Here is a 10,924-nt window from a genome sequence, read left to right on the forward strand (position 1 = left end):
CCATTTTACCCCTTTTATATCCTCCCTTCATTTCAGAGTTTCTGCTCTCTATCTTCTGGTGAAAGAAGGATCTCCAGCATCCAAAATAGCCCCTCTCACTTAAAGGACTCACTCCCTTGGGCTTTAGACTTTCTCTATTTAACCTTTACATAAACATACTCGCATAACTGCGGCATGTTGACCTCCCTGCTATTCAAGAACTCCAACCACACCAGGATCTCTCTCCATGTGTCTCCACCATCGGGGCCAAGAAGGTTTCTGAACCTGGGATTTTAGAAATGAGCACCTTTTGGTCATCAGTCATGATGACTGTAGTTCTGACACTAAATTATCATTCAGGTTTATATAGTCGTAGTAGGGTCTAACTATACTTTAACAAAAGCATGTGTAATAAAAGTTATATTTTAATTCAAGAGGCCTCACATTGATTTACAGACGCTGCCTGAGTTTTAACTGTAACGAATAAAATACGGTGTTTAAAAAAACCCTCTGAAAGGCAGTGTGGCCCAGCAGGAAACCAGACACCAATTTACTAATCCTCTCTGTGAGGTAGTTTTAATTACAAGTGTCTATCTTATTTTGTGTGTGTGTCTGCGTGCGCCTCTATGATCTTCAAAAGTTAACAGCACCCTCAGGACATCCATTATGGATTGCTTTATGGAGCGGCCCTTAGTATTTAAACCCTATGAGCAGCTAATGACTTCCTTATTTTCACTGTTAAAAAACCCTCTTTCAGTCTCCTTTTTTAGGCTCCTGGTAACTGAAAATGAAAAAGAAAAACATCCGGTGCTTTAGACAGATTAACAGGTTGCCCAAGGCAGCTTGTAACAGGGTGTAGTACAAGTTTATTCAGGTCCTTTTTTCAGTAACTGTAGCACTTATTTCATTGTTTTTTTTATGAAACATTTTGACAAATACACTGTAGACGTACACTTTACAGCAGTAAAGACCACAAGTTTGTTTGTTAATATGCCTGTATGAAAATGAGGATCATGCTCAGTGTATGGATACTTTTTAAATATCACTAATAGTCAAACTGGAGGGAGAGTAAAGGCTGGATAACCAAAAGGCTTTTTTAGAAATCTCTGAATAACTGTTATATATCTCTGTCCCTTTTACAGCTAAATTAATACAATCAGTTTCCTCTTACAAGCTTTGCCCAGTTTTTATTCATTTCAGTCAGTGAGTTAAAATGAGCTCAGCAGAGGAAAACAAAGAAGCTGCTCTATCATGGCTGTAATCTCCAGCTTATATTTCTCTTTGTGGCCAAACTGAGAACTTTGAAATACAAACCTAAAGTGGGTTTTAATATACAACGTGTAATTGTCAGTGCTGTTAGAAAGTACTCGATCCACAATTCACAATCCTATTCATTTATTTAAGTGAATTATCTCCCTTCCTAGAACTCAGTCTGTGGTCAATAAAGGACCACAGACTGAGTTCTAGGAAGGGAGATAATTTTCACATGAAAATTAAAAATGGTCCTACCATCCTTCAGTGGAAAACCTCTGTCATTTTGTTGAGCTGCTTTTGAGTAATAGCGCTGTGTGTTAGCAGTGCCCTCCTGTGTGTCAGTCAGGCATGATGATATCATTATAGCAGATCTCAGTGTACACACTTTTTAAGAAGACCAGAAAATAATTTGATCCGGAGGTACCAGAGGAAATGACAGAAACCAGACAGGCCTGTTACTGGCAGTGAGGCTGGAGGAAAATGGGATATAACACAGAAGCTTATAACTATCTGTGATCACTTTCCTGTTATTTTATTTTAGTTTTTATTTTATTTATTTATTTTTTGTCTTTTTTACAGCATGAGACATTCGTTCTCCTGTATTTAGCCATCTCACAGGGCAGTAAATAGATGCCCTCAGTGTCCTTGCACTTCCAGTCCACCTGTTAACGAGCCTCCCCCTTTTTGACGCTGTTTGTGATATTTACGTCTGTGAGAAGTGCTGCGTATTTCAGTAGCACTCTGTGTTTAACTTGTGAATGTGTGTGAGATCGAATTACAAAACACACTGAAAACTATGACCTTTTAAACCGCAGAGGGGGCAGAAAGCAAGCATTTAAAATGAGTCACAGTTGAGCAAGGTTTTTACAGTTGACTAAAATTGTGTGCTAAAAATGTTTCAGTTCGTTCAATTCAGTTTTATTTCTATAGCGCTAAATCACCACAACAGTCACCTCAAGGTGCAGCCCCAACAATCAGACGACCACCTATAAGTAGGGATGGGTATCGTTTAGGTTTTATCCGATACCGGTGCCAAACCGGTACTTTTGAAACGGTGCCGGTGCTTAAACGTTGCTCGAACCGGTGCTTAAAGAATGGAGAAAACAAACTTTGTCCAAAAACCTCTCATGTTCAGCTGTTTTTTTTGTAAAAAGATAACAATATTAGCCTTTTCTGCAGCTATGGGGCATATATGGTATCACTCTTGGCTGGAAGCAGTGCTTAAACAATGGAAAAAACACAAACTTTGTCCAAAAACCTCTCATGTTTAACTGTTTTCCACTTTTTCTTTGGTCATTTTAGCCTTTTTGGCCAGGGTGAAGGGAGTACCTGCCATCAAACAAGAAGACAGTCCCGTGTAACTACGACAGTGTTTGCTAGTTCACCTTACATGCATTAATGTAATAACGTGGTTAGCCTACTCAACGTAAATTACACACGAACAACATTAAGCTACTCACGCAGAGAAGAACGGCTGCTGCTGCCATCATCATCCATCATCATTTCTGCTACACTGGCAGGGCTAGGGGCCAGGACTCTCCTCTTCGGGTTCTTGGGGGATGTTGCTAACTCCGGGTCTGATAACAGGCACCACACCCGCAGTAGATGTGCACGGTGTGAGGTCTCACAGCAAGCTATCAAATACGGCGCATTTCCCGGCTTTTAAAAAAAACGCTATGCGTCGCCAGGTGTTTCATCGGATTTGAGGTGTGACCTCCTTTGCACAGTATCACAGTATCACCTTCAAGCACTTGTTGCAGGCTGCTGAGTGTGCATCTTTTGCTGTGAAGTACAGCCAGACTTTGACCGCTTCGCCTTGGGCATTTTTAATCTGTAGCTCTGTTCTAAAAGAACGTACGTACCTGGACCCGCCTACTATCCTCGGAAACGTAAAATGATTGGCTAGAATTCAAAGTGTATGACATCTCAGGAAAAAAAAGCACCGAAATAAAGCACCGAAATGTGCGCTGCTTTTCGGTCTGGTTACTACCGTTTACGTCAGAACCGGTGCCATCATGGCACTGGATACCGGTACCCATCCCTACCTATAAGCAAGTACTTTGGCAACAGTGGGAAGGAAAAACTCCCTTTTTAACAGGAAGAAACCTCAGGCAGAACCAGGGCCCGTTAGCTGAAATAAAAATTCAGACCGAATGAGAACTGACACGAGATTCTTTACTCATATATAACAAAAATATACAGGAAGTGGCTTTATTTTTAGTATTTAGTCTATCCATGTATCCACATTAACCTCCTATCTAGTTCAGGGTCACCTGCTGTAATAGGGTGAAAGGCAGGGTACACTTTGGACAGGGCTACTAACTGTTAAATGTAGCATCAGCCGAACCTGCCTGATGAGGGTTTAATGCATTTATGTATTGAGTCTTTATTGTTAATATGACTGTGAGTCAGCTGCTGTCACAAAGTGCAAAACACTTATGGGTTCTTTGTTAGCTGTGCACACAGGTGCTTGCAAAGAGCCAGTGCTGTGTTAGCAGTATAATGCAGTTGTTTCAGTCTTTGATGCATTTTTCACTTTACAATCTTACTGTTGTTCTTTTAAGTCAAAGTTATTATATGTTTCTGGGTAATGAATGCACCACGAGTGTGTATTTCAGGCATTGTCAACATTAAGTAGCACTGCAAGAGTTGGTTTGCGGTGTCTCAGAGCCCTTACTGTCTGACCACGTTGGAAGTCGAGTGTTGCAAATCTCTCCAGGGAGGTGTTCATAGGGTTGCACTGGACCACATTTAAAGTGCAGATGTGTAGCGAGCGGAAAAAACGAGTCATGGCGTAAAGTAGGTGTGAAAGTCTGATTGTCAGTTGCAGAGCCCCCCCCAGCCCCACACCCCTCACTCTCTCCCTCCCACAAACCCCTGCTGGATATTTCCTTGGGTTGCAACATGCCATTATGACAGAGCATACATCCCTCTTAAGTAGTGTGATTTTCTTCTCTGTTGGTTTCTAAAACAATAAGGAAGAACTTTGGAGGCGGACAGTAAGATGTAATTCTGAGTCCATGTTTATGTAAAATGACAGTTGTGGCCTTTCCCTCTCAGCCACTTTGGTTATGACATTGTTTTTACTGGGAAGACTACAGCACAAGTTGTCCAGGGAAAAATAAAGATGTCTCGGGATTTCGTAACATCCCAAGGCTATGTGGACCAATCCCTTGTGCTTTTAAAAGAAAAGCAAAAAAACCCCAAACTGAACTCAGGAATTCCTTGGTGACACAAAAGAAGTTTAAACAGTAAATTTCTGTCATCATAAACCACAGTTCATAGCATGATGGAAGTTTGGCTTGTCTAAAAGCATGTCTCTAAGACCTGTCAAAGGCTGTGAATCATTTGTGGAATTTAAGCAAGTTTTTTTTTGTTTTTTTTTATTTGAGTGATTTACCAGCTTGCTCCTGTTGGCTCTCGAGCTGCAGCACACCAATGATCTCTGAATAACGTTCTGTTTTTCAGACTCTGTGGAGACTGAAGCCCAGTTTCCTCGCCCTAAATGAGCTCTTTGGTTATGGCATAGCAGTGTCTCTCTCTTTCTCTTTTGCATCACTGCCCAGATTGACTGGGAGTCGTGCCAAAGGGGGTGCCCCCTTCTCTGCAGTGTTATCATCTGACGCTAATGTTGAAGCTTTGTGCAGTGACGTGACTACCCTGTTTAGAAAGACATTCATGGTAGTCACAGATGTTGTTTTCTCATAAATGTGCAGGATATGCTGAAGTTTAAGATCCTGTGCTGTATTGTACTTTGTTTAAGATTGACTCACTTGAATGAGTGGAGAATGTGGGGCGAGAGGCCTGTTTTCCTTTCTAATCAACTGCCTGGTCCATCTAGAGCCAGACTAAAGGAGGGCCTATCGAGCAAGCTCAGGCTGCTGACTTAGGAGTCTTGCGCTTGCTGGTGTCTGGGCTATTAATAGAGCTAGCCTGAGAATTCAGTCTAAGGTCAGCAACAGATTCCTGCTCCCAACTAATCCAAGGGAACAAGAGGGAAAAGTCCCTCCTTGAAATTATTCATTTTTCACTTCCACTCATACAGGATGGCCTCACTGTGGGGTAGAGGGAAGCCACACTTCTGCAGATTTCCCCGCCCAAAGTGCCAACTGTTGTCCTGCTGTCTCGATTTGCTGAGTGCTTTAAGCTTTTCAAGTGATTCAGAGTGGAACGTGCTGCAGGATGCAACCTGAAAATCTCAGCTTCTTTTCTGTCTTTGTAATTCATGATGCTACTTTTGTCAGTGCACTGCAGATCAGTTTTAAATCAGACCAACTTTAATAATTGTTTGGAAAGCGACCAGAGTGAGGCACAGACACCACATAGGGTGTTTGACCATCAGCTAAGCATTCAGGAGTGAAGACCAAGCAGCAACCTCTTGGAAAAAATAAAGCCAACACAGAAGTTTAAAAAAAGAAACTGCAGTTCTTGAAGTGGCAACTTGAGATTGACCAAAGGCAGTCTTATAAGTATCCACTTGGATGCTGGTGTTGTGGGGGTGGCGGCCATAATGTTCACAAATCCCATAGCTACGCACAGTCCACCACCTGTATAGTGTAAAGTTCAAATGATCGACTGGGCCGATACTGTGAGACTATGATGAATTTACACTAGTTATTAGAAGGGACAAGAGGTCAGCTTGTACCTTTCTGCGCATGCTCTCCCCTCCTTGGGTTCCCTTTAGGTACGCCACAGTCAAGTAACATGTATGTTAAGGCCAGAGTGTTGGCAATCTCTCTGCCAGTGTGATCCTGGATAGGCTACAGATTTCACTAATTCAATTCAAATAATATCACCATTGCTACATTCATGAGTTTATTTTGTTTTGTTGTTGTTGTTGTTTGTTTTTAAATATACAGTCTGCACTAGTAGCGTTGCATTATCATTAGCCTGGCATTATCACAAACTGGCTTCCAATGAATCAGTTCATGCCACCAGTGTATTTAAATCCTCTTTGTGGTCAGCCAGTTGTGCCTTACATGCGTCTATTTCAGCCTTTACTGGTGCGATGGCCTGCTGTATTTCTGTCTTTAGGGAGGAAACCTCAGGCTGGATCACTCCCTTTACAACTTTGCTGATATCTTCCAGCATGTTTCCATGAGCGTTAGCCTTGTCAGAGTCATTAGCCTGCACTTACATTATATGCACAAATATGACTCACGGGTGCCTAAAGTTCTTATGCTTTGCAGTCGTTTCAACGTGGGATAAATTGAGGACAGAGCTGAAGACTTCATCAGTATATCATACATTTTTAGGACTTTGTGTTAAGTACGTCTACCCCCAATATAGTCTGTATAAGGATGCTCAGTAGCGGCCATGAGTCTGGTCAGATGTGTTTGAGACTGTCTTCAGTGTTTGTAGTTGTGGAAACACTTGCATACAATTCAATGAAAAGCTGTGATGTCTCATTACATGTTTATAGGTAAGCTAACGATTTTCATTAAATGCGATGGAACTGTGCTTTTGTTTTTTAGTACATTTTCATTATCATTAAATAAATAAAATAATAAGAGTAAGTTGGAGTTTTGTTGTTGTTGTTGTTGATTTTTTACTATTTACATTTCCTTTAACAATTTATATAAAAACAGGCAATCATAGTTACCCGAACTGTGGCACTGCGTTTCATTTGTTTCTTGTCTAAATACTCAGTTTGCTCCATTTTACAGATGTGGTTGACTGGATTATTGCTATTACTAGAGCACAGCTGCTGACTAGACTATGGCAGCTTTGTCAGCAATCTGTACGCTCGTACAGACGGATAAACAGACACACAAGGCTCTGCTAACACGAGCACACAGTCACACACATCTGGAGCTTCCAGCTTAACTCAGAGCCACTGTCCCTTAAACAAATATAAACAGAGGACCACTTATTCCTCCCCCACATATGGCTGTATCTAACCATTATGCCCCTACCAGATTAATGCCCACACTGACACACTAACACCCAGTGATGTACACATTACAATTGACCCGAAATCAGTATGATCATTATTAACTATCTTTGATTTGGCAGCTTTTTTGAATAACAGAAATCTTTTTGGTTTATGAGTATTTTTTTAGATGACTATAGTGAGTGTGCCTGCATTTTCTTTTCTTCATTATGGACATATTAAACTTTTCCTGACTGAGTTGAATGAACTGCAGGAATGTGAATGACTGTATTTCTTATGCAAGCTGATCATTTTTGTCCTTTTGGGGTCATGCCTGTGAACGATGGAGTGAACAGAGCCAAAGGGGGAATAAAATAACAACAACCCCTGTGGACAATTTTGAGATTTTTTTTTTTTTTTCATTATGGACCTCTGCATTACTCAAAGCTTTTTTTCTCCCCCTCCTCTCTTCCCATCTTCATGTTACTGTTATTAATTTCTTCTAACTTGCCCTTCACCCACATCCTTCGCTCCACATCACTGTGATGTCGTCCCACAGTTGCTCAGTCACCATTGAGCCAGTCATCATCCATTAAGACCCAGGGCTGTTAGGCAGTCAGTGAGCGTTTCAGACTGCAGCTCCCAGAATGCATTCTCACAGCCACAGATGAGTCAGGGTAAGTGGGGAAAATCAGCTCTGTACTAGTATTTAGCATTGTGCCTGTGCCAGTTGAGAAATTATTCATCCAGGTCAGAATTCACTTTATCTCAAAACTTTGCCGCTGCCGTGCCAGGCTCGTGTATTTAGTTTTGACTGCTATAAATAAAAGCATTTGGTGATTAAAAGGAAATTTTTCCTTCCCCAACTAAATTAATCAGATGTAAATGAAAAATTTTTATAGTGCTTCTTTTTCTTCCTCATTCTTCTTCTACCTCCTTCTTCTTCTCCTTCTACCTCATTTTTCTTCTTCCCCATTCTTCTTATTCTTATTGATGAAATCCTAAATACATGTGTTTGAAAAGGGACCAGATTTTTTTTTTCCCACAGCTGTGTTAGTGCCACTCTCACTATGTGCACTCACATGTTTTCTTTCTTTTAGTACACTCGATTCTGGCTTTGCTCAACTGTACAAAGGAACTTTCTGATGGTGTGAAAATCATAAAAACATAAACATAAGGAGGCCTTAGAAAATTATTTTCTGCTTTTTACTGTTTTTCCACAGAAACATGGCTGTGACAGTTACTGAGTTATGATTGGCAGGCAAGAAGCTCGTAATATATGTCAAACTCCTGTTTGACGTTTATGGCTCAAGTGTTTTCACATCTGCAGCAATCCTAATATAAAACTCTTGTCTTACCACATCTGTTCAAATCAAAGTGTTCATGCCAAAGGTTTCAAATACCGAGGTTATCCTATGTATAAGCAATCCCTGTTAACCTAAAGTTCAGGCTCCAGACTGCTCTAAACACTTTGTGTTAGACAGTCCCTGATAATTGATCCCTGACTCCTCCAGTAATCCCAAGTATCCTTGGGCGAGGTACTGATAAGATAAGATAAGATAACCTTTATTAGTCCCACACGTGGGAAATTTGTTTTGTCACAGCAGGAAGTGGACAGTGCAAAAGTTATGAAGCAAACATTAGAATACAATAAGAATAAATACAGTACACAACTGTACACAATAGAATAAAATAAAATACTATATACAGTAGAATAAAATATACAATAAGATAAAAATAGAATACAAATGTTATATACAACTGAGTAAAAAATACAACGATGCCAGAAAAGATTATTGTACTTAGTGTTATTGCACATGTGTGGATGTGTGTGTTTGATCAGTTAAAGTCTTTATTGTGGAGTCTGACAGCAGTGGGAAGGAAAGACCTGCGAAATCTCTCCGTCCCACACCGTGGGTGCCGCAGTCTCCCACTGAAGGAGCTGCTCAGTGCTGTCACAGTCTGCTGCATGGGGTGGGAGATGTTGTCCAACAGTGATGACAGCTTAGCCGCCATTCTCCTGTCACTCACCACCTCCACTGGGTCCAGAGGGCATCCTAGAACAGAGCTGGCCCTTCGGATCAGCCTGTTCAGTCTCTTCCTGTCCCCGGCAGAGATGCTGCCGCCCCAGCAGACCACACCATAAAAGATAGCAGAAGCCACCACAGAGTCATAGAAGGTCTTCAGGAGTGGGCCCTCCACTCCAAACGACCTGAGTCTCCGCAGCAGGTACAGCCTGCTCTGCCCTTTCCTGTAGAGGGCGTCTGAGTTATGAGTCCAGTCCAGTCTGTTGTTCAGATGAACACCAAGGTACCTGTAGCTGTCCACAGCCTCAATGTCCATACCTTGGATGTTCAGTGGTTGCAGTGGAGAATGCTTGTGCCTGCGGAAGTCTACCACCAGCTCCTTGGTTTTACTGGCGTTGATCTGGAGGTAGTTCAGCTGGCACCAGTCCACAAAGTCTTGAGTCAGTCCTCTGTACTCCTTGTCGTCCCCATCAGTGATGAGGCCGACTATTGCAGAGTCATCAGAGAACTTCTGCAGGAAGCACTGGGTGGAATTGTGGGAGAAGTCTGCAGTATAGATGGTGAAGAGGAACGGAGCCAGAACCGTTCCCTGTGGGGCCCCCGTACTGCAGACGACCCTGTCCGACACACGGCCCTGAGTCCTCACATACTGTGGTCGGTCGGTGAAGTAGTCCAAAATCCAGGTAGTGAGGTGATGGTCCACTCCAGAGTTCTCCAGCTTTGTCCTTCAGAACCGAGGGAAGAATAGTGTTGAAGGCACTGGAGAAATCAAAGAACATGATTCTCACAGTGCTTCCAGCGGTCTCCAGGTGAGCGAGGGAACGATGTAGGAGGTGAATGACGGCATCGTCCGCTCCAATGCCAGGCTGGTAGGCAAACTGAAGTGGGTCCAGTGATGAGCTCACCAGGCGCCGAAGCTGAGCCAGGACCAACCGCTCCAGGGTCTTCATCAGGTGGGATGTCAGAGCCACCGGCCTGTAGCTGTTGAGGTCCTTGGGGCGTGAAGTCTTTGGCACTGGTACAACACAGGAGGTTTTCCAGAGCTGTGGGGCTCTTCCCAGCCTCAGGCTCAGGTTGAAGAGGTGCTCCATCACCCCACACAGTTGGTCCGCGCAGGACCTGACGACCCTCGAGCTGATGCCATCTGGGCCCGCTGCCTTCTTGCCATTAATCCTCCTCAGTTCCCTCCTAACCTGGGTGGTTGAGAGAGACAGGCTGGAGCCTTGTGTTGAGTGTGTATTGGATGCTGTTGTTGGGGGTGGGGAGGAGTGAGCAGGGTGAATAGAGGAGGTGTGAAGTGTCAGAGGTGGAACAGCAGCATGGGGGTGGGTGAGTCTGCAGCTGATGTTGGAGACTGCCTCATGGCTGAATCAAATCTGTTGAAGAAATTATTCAGTTCATTTGCCCACCTCACATCCCTCCCAGGCAGAGAGTTCTGATGTTTTTGGCCTGAGATGGTTCTGAGGCCTCTCCAGACTTCACCAACGTTGTTTTGCTGAAGCTGGTTCTCCATCTTTTGCCTGTAGCTGTCCTTCCCATTCCTTATCAGTCCCCTCAACTCTCTCTGCACCCTTTTCAACTCCTCTTTGTCTTTGGATTTGAAGGCCCTCCTCTTCTGCTTGAGGACAGCTTTAATTTCTGGGGTAATCCAAGGTTTGTTGTTGGAGAAACACCGTACTGATGCATTAATCAGAGTGTGAGTTTGTGAATGTTTCAAAGCACTTAGGTATAGATAAAAGCTCTGAGTGTGTGCATGACTGGCGGAATGATACTTGTAGTAAGAAAGCTCTTT

Source organism: Perissodus microlepis, chromosome 14 (genome assembly GCF_051167445.1).
Source record: "Perissodus microlepis isolate ML-2025 ecotype Zambia chromosome 14, ASM5116744v1, whole genome shotgun sequence".
Taxonomy (NCBI): Eukaryota; Metazoa; Chordata; class Actinopteri; order Cichliformes; family Cichlidae; genus Perissodus; species Perissodus microlepis.